General features: G+C 42.6%; 1 protein-coding gene across 3 annotated transcripts in view; it reads right to left on the reverse strand.

Moving 5' to 3' along the window:
• The window catches only part of LOC147106260 (ras-related protein Rap-1b), an 84,465-nt gene extending 78,772 nt beyond the window's left edge, over positions 1-5,693 (reverse strand). For all 3 annotated transcript variants that reach the window (XM_086009224.1, XM_086009223.1, XM_086009222.1), the window contains exon 1: positions 5,538-5,693. The gene's annotated coding sequence lies outside the window, so the exon portion shown is untranslated. The remainder of the gene's footprint in view (positions 1-5,537) is intronic.
• Between the last annotated feature and the right edge of the window lie 5,521 nt (positions 5,694-11,214).

An 11,214-nucleotide genomic window follows, 5' to 3' on the forward strand; every position in this document is an offset into this window, starting at 1 on the left:
CAGCTCTGCTGTTAGCTGCTGAGCCTGTGACTGGCCTACTGGTTCCTGGGCCGAAGTACATTTCTCCGCCACGTCGGGATCTTATGGTGACCTCCAACTTTGCCATCTTTTTGTCTGCCCCACAACAGATTCTGCAAATCTCCTGGATCTTCATTCCCAGAGAAGTACCTCCATCAGAGCATCCTCCGATACTCCCGCACCGTTACCTCTCGTGTTCCCCAAGGACATATCCTTGGAGCCCTCCTATTTCTCATCCAAATGCTGCCCCTCGGCGACATCACCGAAAACACAGTGCCAATTTCCACATGTACACTGACGACATCCAGCTATACCTCACTACCACCTCTCTCGGTCCCTCCACTGTCTCTAAATTGGTAGACTGCTTGTCCGGCACCCAGTACTGGGTGAGCAGAAATTTCCTCCAACTAAATATTGGGAGGACCGAAGCCATTTTCTTCGGTCTCCATCACAAACTCCACTCCCTAACCACCCACTCCATCCTTCTCCCTGGCAACTGTCCGAGGCTGAACCGCACTGTTCGCAACCTTGGTGTCGTATTTGACCCCGAGATGAGCTTCTGACAACATACCCGTGCCATCACTAAAACCGCCTATTTCCACCTCTATCATCACCCGACTCCGCCCTACCTCAGCTCATCTGCTGCTGAAACCCTTATCTATGCCTTTCTTATCTCTAGACTTGACTATTCCAATGCACTCCTGGCCAGCCTCCCACATTCTACCCTCCGTAAACTTAAGGACATCCAAAACGCTGCTGCCGTGTCCTAACTCGCACTAAGTCCCATTCACCCATCACCCTTGTGCTCGCTGACCTACATTGGCTCCCGGTTAAGCAATGCCTCCAATTTAAAATTATCATCCAGGTTTTCAAATCCCTCCATGACCTCGCCCCTCCCTATCTCTGTAATCTCCTCCCCTCCCAAGACATTTGCGCTCCTCCAAAGCATCCCCAATTTTAATCACGCCATCATTGGTGGCCGTGCCTTCAGCTGCTAAGCCCCAAGCTGTGGAATTCCTTCACTAAACCTCTACTTCCCCCTTGAAGATGCTCCTTAAAACCTACCTTTGACCAATCTGCCCCAATATCTCCTTATGTGGCTCATTGTCAAATGTTGTTTGATAACGCTCCTATGAAGTTACTTGGGCGTTCTACTACGTTAAAGACGCTATATAAATACAAGTTGTGGTTGTTGTAGTTGAAGCCCAGTTGGCAAATAAATTGGTCTGAGGCTGTTGCAAGTGAGTCAGTTGCCGAGGGATGTACAACATTCCTGATTATCACCTTTAATGATCAGATTTGTTGAGGGAGAATAGCAATGTGTAACTATCATTGGGGTAAATATTAACAGGGCCTTAGTCATAATGCACAACGTGCAAAATGGTCAGAAAAAGGATTCTAGTGTTCTAGAATTGGGGCTCAAACAAATCATGCATTTTGTACAGTGGCCCACAAATCAAACAAGGACCTCCCACCCCATAAGTACATTATATATGCTGTGATCTAATTGCATGAAAGAGGAGGTAGTTGACATTCTGGATGGGATAAAAGATAGAGGAGGCACTAGAAAGGCTGGCTGTACTTGAAGTAGATAAGTCACCAGAACCAGATGGGATGCATCCTACGATGCTGAGGGAGGGATGGGTGGAAATTGCAGGGGTACTGGCCATAATCTTCCAATCCTCCTTCAATACGGGGTGGTGCCAGAGAACTGGAGAATTGCAAATGTTACACCCTTGTTCAAAAAAAGGCTGCAAGAATAAACCCAGCAACTACAGACCAGTCAGTTTAACCTTGGTAGTGGGGAATCTTTTAGACATGATAATCCAAGACAAAATTGTCACTTGGACAAGTGTGGATTAATTAAGGAAAGTCAGCACAGATTTGTTAAAGGCAAATAGTGTTTAACTTGATTTAATTTTTTGATGAAGTAACACAAAGAGGGTTGATGAGGGCAATGCGGTTGACGTGGTGTACATGGACTTCCAAAAGACATTTGATAAAGTGGCACATAATTGGCTTGCCAGCAAAGTTGAAGCCCATGGAATAAAAGGGGCAGTGGCAGCATGGATATGAAATTGGCCAAGTGACAGGAAACAGAACGGTTGTTTTTCAGACAGGAGGAAGGTACACAGTGGTGTTCCCCAGGGGTCGGTACTAGGACCGCTTCTTTTCTTGATATATGTTAATGACTTGGACTTAGGTGTACAGGGCACAATTTCAAAATTTGCAGATGGCACAAAACTTGGAAGTATAGTGAACAGTGAGGAGGATAATGATAGACTTCAAGAGGACATGGACAGGCTGGGGGAATGGGCGGACACGTGGCAGATGAAATTTAATGCAGAAAAGTGCGAAGTAATACATTTTGGTCGGAAGAACGAGGCGAGGCAATATAAACTAAAGGTACAATTCTAAAGGGATGCAAGAACAGAGAGACCTGGGGTATATGTGGACAAAACACCGACGGTGGCAGGGCAGGTTGAGAAAGCGGTTAAAAAAAGCATACGGTATCCTGGGCTTCATAATAGCGGCATAGAGTACAAAAGCAAGGAAGTTATGATGAACCTTTATAAAACACTGGTTCAGCCTCAACTGGAGTATTGTGTCCAATTCTGAAAACCGCACTTTAGGAAGGATGTGAAGGCCTTAGAGGGTGCAGAAAAGATTTACAAGAATGGTTCCAGGGATGAGGGACTTCAGTTATGTGGATAGACTGAAGAAGCTGGGGTTGTTCTCCTTAGAGCAGAGAAGGTTGAGAGATGATTTGATACAGGTGTTCAAAATCATGAGGGGTCTAGACAGAGTAGATAGAGACTGTTCCCATTGGCAGAAGGGTCAAGAACCAGGAGGTCACAGATTTAAGGTGATTGGCAGAAGAACCAAAGGCGATATGAGGAAAAACTTTATGCAGTGAATGGTTACTATTTGGAATGCACTGCCTGAAAGGGCGCTGGAGGCAGACTCAATCGTGACTTTCAAAAGGGAATTGGATAAGTACCGGAAGGAAAACAATTTGCAGTGCTAAGGGGAAAGGGTGGGGGAGTGGGACTAGCTGAAGTGCTTTTGCAGCAAGCCGGCACAGGCTCGAAGAGCCGAATGGCCTCCTTCTGTGCTGTAACCATTCTATGATTCTATCTAATTTCATGGCTTTAAATGTGTTATAAACCACTTTGGCTCAGCTAAAAAAACACAATGATATTCATGCTATATGGAAAACACTTCCACTTTTGGCATTCAGTTTTATCAAAAGTGTTGGATCAGAAGGTAAAACTTCATTAATATACCAAACAATGTGCTTTTATTGCAACTTTACAAAGCACACCCTATTGCACAAAATCACATTATTTTCTACACCAGCTGTTATTTTGGTTTCTCTCAAGTGAGGCCGATTTAGACCTAAATTAGAGGCAGTTGTGTGCGGTGAGCTAATACCCCATAGGAAATGAGCTAAAAGTGTCCGAACTAATTTAGTTAAGATAGGATCCCCAAGCCAAAGAGATTTCTACCCACTATATTAATTTGAGATGCATTAAAACCAAGGACCTAGAGGTGAAATTATACTGCTCTCACCCACTGCAACACCATGACCAAAAATCAAAATTACTGATCTGAAAATATCTTAACCCCAAACTTGATAATCCAGTTACAGGGGTGCCAAGTGTATAACTTTACTCCAATGGCAGATGGCATGAGCAATTCTCCAACTTTTACACATAATTATTTGAGCATATTATACTAAAAAAAGCCAGTAACTCAACTATGATTTTATATGTTACTATTCAGAACATCTCACCATCTTGATGCAAACGCGCCAATGCATTTGCTACATTCATTCTAAATCTGACATCTTGAAGCCCAAGAGTAATCTTTGGCAGCCTCTTACAGCCCATTTAAAAAATGAGGAAAACTTAAAAACAAATTTGTACAAGTACACCTTGCTTTTTGTTGTTCTATTTAACTATAATCTTAAAAATATCTTCTGTAAGTACCCAGCAATGAGCCATTAGTTTTTATACTATTGTAACATTTTCAAACCATTAGTTTTTCCAAGTCAGAATCTACCACAGATCTGAAACTATCTACCCATCATAACCCATCTCCAGGATAAAATTGCCAGATCGTTGCTCTATAAAGGTAGCCAATTCGAGTCAATACTGAATTTTGTTCAATGGAGCTCAGCCGATTTCAACATGTTCAGAGTAAAACAAAATAGGTCAGTTTAAACTACATCAACAAACCTTAAAGATCGGCTGTTGCTATTACATTCTTCACAGAGTAAGCATACAAGACATGTCATGCCTTCATCACTTGGGTGACATATTTCATAAACTCGGATTACCGAAATTACGTCATTTTTGACAACGAAATGCGCGAGTTTGGCAAGGCTTTTCCACATTTCCCAATAGGACAAAAAAAAGGCTTTATTTTGCAATACTAACTTGATATTCTGACAAAACTCTATGGCCAGTCTTGCAGTGTTTCACAGGCCTTTCCCAGACTCAATACATTTGAGTAGGCGTTTGAAACAAGGCAAAACAACATCCCTTTAGCAACATGAAGCACACTGTACACATACAACAACAAAAACCACAGCACACTAAAAGGCTTTCAGTACAGTACTTCTCATTTTGGGAGAAATTCAAACTTGTGGCAGAAAAGCCATATTGCGAGGCCAAGCGATTAGGAAGTAAGAGTAGATTAAAGAGTTAAAAATCGTCCTGGTAAGCTAATATTTTAGCATCCAAGCTGGGATCCGGGTGAATCTGCGGGTTAGTGTGTGTGTGTGTGTGTGTGTGTGTTGTGCGTTTAAACGGTACAAAGCGTGCGAACAAGCAACAGCCGAGTGCAGCATCCGCCCTGGCTGGGTAGCGACCTCGGGGGATACACTAAGGCGGGGCTCTCGCCTCACATCAGCTTGTCAACGGCACCAATATAAATTACAGTCGAATATATAAAGTATCCTGAAAAACAGACAGACAGAAGGAAAACAGCAACATTTTTTTTTTAATGACCCGGTTTCTCCGGAGCGGCCGAGACATCTCACGAATAGAAAGTACAAGTTTCCATTTCCGCTCCCTAACTTCAAACCCGTCGGCGCTGCCATCACCAGGGCCCAGCGGAGGGAGAGGAACGGGTCCCAGCCGCCCTTCCTCACGCCCCCCGGCCCCGCGTTTAATAAAGGAGCCCCGGCCCCGCCCGGGTCAGCCCCAGCCAGCTGGAGCAAACCGCGGGGGAAGAGAGGCAGGGTGTCTGAACAACCGGCATCGGCTGCCCCTCGACCGCGGCTCCCCTGTGGGACACGGGGCCGGGGCGGCACTCGGCCACTTTCAACCTCCGTTTCCCACACACAGTCGCCGCTCCGCCATCTTACAGGCAGCAAGCGCCGCTTCTTCCGCAAACCGCGCCAGACGCTGCCTCGCCTCGCCGCCCCCCGGCCCCGCCATTCGCTGCTATGTGAAACTGGGTTTTCGGTCCAGACTTCGGCACCCTCTGTAATTGGCGTGCGAACGACTCACCGATCGGAGGCAGACCAAAGGGATCCAGCTGCTCGTCCGTCGGTCGGATGTACTGTGCGCGGCGGCCGGCTCGGGTTCGGGTTCTGCTTCTGTCGTCAACGCCGCCACCGGCCGCAGTGCGAGGAGTTACCTGACGTCACCCGCACGCACAACCCCGCCAGGCTGCTCAGTCTCGCCAGATCCTCTCTTTATCTCTCTGTCTCCATATCTTCTCTCTCTCTATCTGTCTCCCTATCTTCTCTCTCTCCATCTGTCGCCCTATCTTCTCTCTCTCTCCATCTCTCTCCATATCTTCTCTCTCTCTCCATCTCTTCTCTCTCTCTCTCCATAACTTCTCTCTCTCTCCATATCTTCTCTCGCTCTCTCCATATCTTCTCACTCTCTCTCCCTCTCCATATCTTCTCTCTCTCCCTCTCTCCATATCTTCACTCTCTCCCTCTCTCCATATCTTCTCTCTCTCTCCATATCTTCTCTCTCTTCCTCTCCATATCTTCTCACTCTCTCTCTCCCTCTCCATAACTTCTCTCTCTCTCCCTCTCCATATCGTCTCTCTCTCCATATCTTCTCTCTCTCTCTCTCCATATCGTCTCTCTCTCTCTCGCTCTCTCCATATCTTCTCTCTCTCCATATCTTCTCTCTCTCTCTCCATATCTTCTCTCTCTCCATATCTTCTCTCTCTCCATGTCCTCTCTCTCTCCATATCTTCTCTCTCCATATCTTCTCTCTCTCCATATCTTCTCTCTCTCCATATCTTCTCTCTCTCCATATCTCTTCTCTCTCTCCATATCTTCTCTCTCCATATCTTCTCTCTCCATATCTTCTCTCTCTCCATATCTTCTCTCTCCATATCTTCTCTCTCCATATCTTCTCTCTCTCCATATCTTCTCTCTCTCCATATCTTCTCTCTCTCCATATCTTCTCTCTCTCTCTCCATATCTTCTCTCTCTCCATATCTTCTCTCTCTCCATATCTTCTCTCTCTCCATATCTTCTCTCTCCATATCTTCTCTCTCTCCATATCTTCTCTCTCTCCATATCTTCTCTCTCCATATCTTCTCTCTCCATATCTTCTCTCTCTCTCCATATCTTCTCTCTCTCTCTCTCTCCATATCTTCTCTCTCTCCATATCTTCTCTCTCTCTCCATATCTTCTCTCTCTCTCTCCATATCTTCTCTCTCTCTCCATATCTTCTCTCTCTCTCCATATCTTCTCTCTCTCTCTCTCCATATCTTCTCTCTCTCTCTCTCTCCATATCTTCTCTCTCTCTCTCTCCATATCTTCTCTCTCTCCATATCTTCTCTCTCTCTCTCCATATCTTCTCTCTCTCCATATCTTCTCTCTCTCCATATCTTCTCTCTCTCCATATCTTCTCTCTCTCCATATCTTCTCTCTCCATATCTTCTCTCTCTCCATATCTTCTCTCTCTCCATATCTTCTCTCTCTCCATATCTCTTCTCTCTCTCCATATCTTCTCTCTCCATATCTTCTCTCTCCATATCTTCTCTCTCCATATCTTCTCTCTCCATATCTTCTCTCTCCATATCTTCTCTCTCTCCATATCTTCTCTCTCTCTCCATATCTTCTCTCTCTCCATATCTTCTCTCTCTCTCTCCATATCTTCTCTCTCTCCATATCTTCTCTCTCTCCATATCTTCTCTCTCCATATCTTCTCTCTCTCCATATCTTCTCTCTCTCCATATCTTCTCTCTCCATATCTTCTCTCTCCATATCTTCTCTCTCCATATCTTCTCTCTCCATATCTTCTCTCTCCATATCTTCTCTCTCCATATCTTCTCTCTCTCTCTCCATATCTTCTCTCTCTCTCCATATCTTCTCTCTCTCTCCATATCTTCTCTCTCTCTCTCTCTCTCCATATCTTCTCTCTCTCTCCATATCTTCTCTCTCTCTCTCCATATCTTCTCTCTCTCTCTCTCCATATCTTCTCTCTCTCTATTTCCATATCTTCTCTCTCTCTATCTCTCTCTCGCTATCTCTATCTCCATATCTTCTCTATCTGTCTCCATCTATTTCTCTCTTTATCAAGAATCGACCAAGTGTCTGCTTCTCAATTTCTGGTTGCACTTTCTCAAGCTTACAGGATTGTCCTGGAGCTTCCCAGAATTAAAGATTAATCTCCAGGATACTGCTGCCACCAACTAGGAAGGAAAATCATTGAGATATTAAAAATGTGTTTTTTTTTCATTTTCTTTGAACACTTTCATTTATAAGTTTAAAAATAGTGGAGATGGGGGGGGCCAAAAGGGTTGTTTGACTGATAATCAAGAGTCATCCAATTGGGTAATGAAGAATTTGCTTTTCAATTGATGTGGTAAGGCTGTGCGCTATGAGGATGGACGTCTTGGGCAATGGGTGGAGCAGTGGTTGGAGGCTGGAAGCCATGTGATGAAACCTCCGGGAATACATCCATCCAGAGTTGGCAACCCTACGACAAACAGGTCAGGTCCTTCTGGTCAGTCTGTTCCTAGGCCTAGCAAAAAACCGCCATCCATGGGTCGAAGAAGCACGGGATTAACGGGAGGCATTGCTCTGACTGCTTGCCACTCTTCCAAGGCCTTGTGCGTGCCCAGGTGGCCTTGGAGCTGGATCAGGTGGTGTCACCGGTTTGCTTCAAGTCTTCTCCAGCTGGTGGGCACCACATGTTATATCGTGTTTCACTAACAAGGAAAATCAAATTATGTTTCAACGCTATGCACACATTTTTAGTTTCCCCCATGGGAAAGTGGTCTATGCTTTTTGTTCAGTGGGGTGTGCTCACTGTGAGCACTGGATTGTGGAATCTCCCCTGTAGAGCTAACTTATTATTTGTTGACCAGCGATGTTAGCACATCCATCAAGATACGAAAAATTCACGACTTATCCATTGGTACCGCAGTATAATTTCTCCTAACCTTTCTTTGGTCTCAGCAACGATCAATTTCACACTTGTGAAACATCTGTCATGGTCCCAGCTGCCTTTGGTTGCTTTCAGTTATGCTACCCAACATATAAAAAATAATGAGCTGAGCAGGGCTCATTTGTGAGTGGCTATGGATACCAAGTTCACAGTCCTTACTAATATTGTTTATTTAATTAAATTGAAGGTAAGCAACTTGCACACATTTTTGAGATGAGCCATTGAATTTTGAACAGTGCCATTTATTATTACATCTACTTTATTTGCAGGACTCAAATGGGAAGTTACATTTTCCTTCTATACTGGAGGATAGCGAATATGTTTTAAGCTAAACAATGGAATAGAAAATGAAGAGGTATGTTATTACACTATTAATAAACTAAGAATGAGAGACGAGGAAGGAAATGGTTGTAAATAAAGATAAAGGTTCTGAGATTAAATGAGGCTACAGGATTATTCTGTACTGCATTTCTCAGGCTCTCCAAATCCTCAGGTCAATATAGCTACATTTCAGTCTATCAAACAGTAATATTAACTCCTCTATAGTCATGTAAATTGAAAAAAATCAGGAAGTTGAAAATTGCCATCCAAAATCTCCTGAGTCTAATTTCTTAATTCTTAAACTTAAAAAAAACTGCAACAGTCTGTAAAGCAGACATTAAGAATTTGGCTGAATTGAAGAATGGTGTTCAGGAATGTGTGAAGCAGATAAAGATAACTAAACCAGATCTAACTACAATTTAACTAAGATATTGATGTATCTGTCTAGAGAGCAGTAATAGAGAAGACAATGTAAGATGTAAAATTAAATGAGGTGTTGCCACTATTGTAGTTTTTGGTTTAGCTTTTCAAAGTATGAAATATAATGATATTATAAAAATAATTCATCCATGAAAGCAATAGTTGCATATTAGTCAGTTGAATTCCTTTGATTGGCTTTCTTTACAGATTTCTTCAATAAAAGATAGAGAAATGTATCTCAAAAGCAGTGCAACTGATCCCTAACAGTTACAATCTTTCTTGCAATTATGTAGGCATTTCTGCCTATGAAGCAGCGTCTTGCCTCCAAAAATCTGCACCTAACTAATACATTAAACGTCTGATTCTAAATACAATGTATCTTCTTTTTACTCTCTGTTATTTTAAACACAGTGGGGGTGAAATTGGTTCCAGTTGTACCTGATTTATGGGCAAGAAAGAGGAGCTGGGGGGATCAATTTCTGGGCACGTGAGATAGCCTGGAATTGGCAGTCAGTGATTTCTGACTGCTCGTCTAAAACAAGAGGTGGGCCCTTGAATAAATGCAACAAGTGAGTTAGATGCACAAATTCAGCTTAAAGGGTATGATGTAGTAGTCATTACAGAGCTACAAGCTGGGTGTTTTTGGGAGCTAAATAGTCCAGGCTACAGGATCTTTAGAAAGAGCAGGGAAATTGGGAAAGGAGGAAGTGTAGCAATATTGATAAAGGACACAATTAGAAAGAAGGGATTTCAGTAAGGTTAATCAGGTAGTGGAAACACTATGGGTAGAGTTATGGAACAGCAAACAATGCAAGACTCTGGTAGGAGTAATCTACAGACCACCTGATAGTAGTGATGTGGTGGGATATATAAATATAGATAATCAAGGAAGCATGTAGCAAAAACAATGTGGTTATAAAGGTAAGATTTTTAATTTTCACATAGACTGGGAGAAGCAAAACTGCTCAAGTAGTAAAGACAATTAATTTCTAGAATGTATTTGGGACAGTTTTCTAGAACAATATGCTTTAGAACTGATAAGAGAACAAGCTGAACTGAATTTAGTGATGAGTAATAAACCAGAATTAGTTAAGAATTTGACGGTAAGGGAACATCTTGCAAATAGTGACCATAATGATTTAATTTAATTTTAAGATTGAGAGGGAGATGGGAGACTCACAAACCAAGGTTTTAAATTTAAGTAGGGCAAACTTCGAAGGGATGAGAAATGAATTTACAAGAGTAAACTGGGCTGAGTGATGGATAAATCTACAGACAAATGGTGATAATTATTCAATTAAGTATTTGGTATGATACAAAACCATTACATATTCCTAAAAGGAAATGGCTTCACTCTTGTAGTTCAGCAGCTATGGTCAAAAGATGAGGTATTAAGCTAAAAGAAAAGGCTTGCACAAATGCAAGGAAAAGAGGAAATCCAGCAGATTGGGAGAGCTTTAAAAAGCAACAAAGGGATACAAAGGAAGTAATAAGAAGTGCAAAAAGGAACTATGAAAAGACTTGCAAGGGTTATCAAAGCTAACAGCAAAAGCTTTTGTAAATATATTAAGAGAAAGAGAGTGGTAAAGGGGAGTGTAAGCCTATTGGAGACAGATGTAGACTAGGCAAGACTATATTGGACAATATGGCAGACTTCTTAAAAGAGTACTTTGTATCTGTTTTCACAGTGAGGGATAGGTGTCAAAATACCAGAGGAACAAGGGAGCCTAAAATAAATCAAGGGGAAGAAATTAGTGGACTTAATACAAGTAAAAAATGGTAATAGAGAAAATAATAGGATTTACGAAAGACAAACCTCCAGAACCTGAGTTTCCACCCCAGAGTATTAAAAAAAAGTGTGAAAATTGCAGATGCAAATTGTCAGGTTTTTCCAAGGCTCTCTAGATTCAGGGATTGTGGCTTAGGATTGGATAATTGCAAAAGTCACTCCATTATTTAAGAAGGGATGGAGGGAGAAACCAGCTAACTATAGATCTGTCAGTTTAACATAAGTTGTGGGGAA

The sequence above is a fragment of the Somniosus microcephalus genome, chromosome 16 (assembly GCF_052327205.1).
Source record: "Somniosus microcephalus isolate GS21.2 chromosome 16, FLI_Smic_1.0, whole genome shotgun sequence".
Taxonomy (NCBI): Eukaryota; Metazoa; Chordata; class Chondrichthyes; order Squaliformes; family Somniosidae; genus Somniosus; species Somniosus microcephalus.